Consider the following 1057-nt stretch of genomic DNA (forward strand, 5'->3'; position numbering starts at 1 on the left):
GTGACTACTCTCTCTCAGGCTGAGCTGTGTTTCAGATACGATACTGAGGCTCTTTTTGTGTCACCAACAAATTTGATCACAAAAACGCTTTCGCGATGGGAAGGCTCTAAGGTGACCCTTGCCCTGAGCCTTTCTTTGCAATGCTATTTTCTTCTGAGGGCCACTTGTGCGCTCCACAATAACCCGAGTCAGAAGAAGCAGCACATTTCAACAGGGGGAAAATAATGGCATGCCTTGCTCACAATTAGGAGCCAGTGGGGGATCATAGCAATGGGGACTAGCGTGCCTTTAGGTTATAAACCCCACCACCACTCCAGTACCCCCTCCTTCAACCATATCAATAAACAGAAGATGAACTGAGCATTTAATGGGGCAGTTTATGAATAAAGACTAGAGATAACCCATTGTAGACTGTGGAAAGCCAGACAGACGAGGCCCCTAGGAACTCAGAGAATGAGTGAGAAGAAATTTGTGTTGAAATCACAAGGGCGAGTAGGACAGAGAATAACAGACTGGGGTCCTTGTTTCTTGGGTCCCTGCTGTGAACTGTTGGGCATCATACATTGGAGCAGCCGAAGGCAAAAATAAGGGCACGTGATCCTCAGACAGATGTGGAGCCCCAAGCGAACAGCAAGAGCTATAATCTGTCTTTCATTCTGGAAGATCACAGCTGTGTAGGACATACATCATCTCTTCTTCTTCTGTCTAGGCCAGTCTTCAGTGATATGCTAATATAGCTCGCTTTACTGAATGAGCCCACTATCTAGTTGACTTTATTTTATCAGAATAGGCTGAATAATACAGTGCCAAGTCTTAAATGGGATGTCTCCAAGCTTCATTATATGCTGCCCCTCAAGACTTTGTTGCCCTGGGGGCAAAGCATAGAGTAACATGACTGTTAACCAGAGATAAACTCATCTTCTGTCAGATTCAAGAGCTAAAACAGTTTGCTTTTAAACAGGACAGAACAACACAAGCATAAGGCTTATGGAATTCCATTTTTGAAAACACGCAGAAAGCTTTGAGCTCTATGGTAAATAATCACAATGTACAATGC

The sequence above is a fragment of the Carassius gibelio genome, chromosome B24 (genome assembly GCF_023724105.1).
Source record: "Carassius gibelio isolate Cgi1373 ecotype wild population from Czech Republic chromosome B24, carGib1.2-hapl.c, whole genome shotgun sequence".
Taxonomy (NCBI): domain Eukaryota; kingdom Metazoa; phylum Chordata; class Actinopteri; order Cypriniformes; family Cyprinidae; genus Carassius; species Carassius gibelio.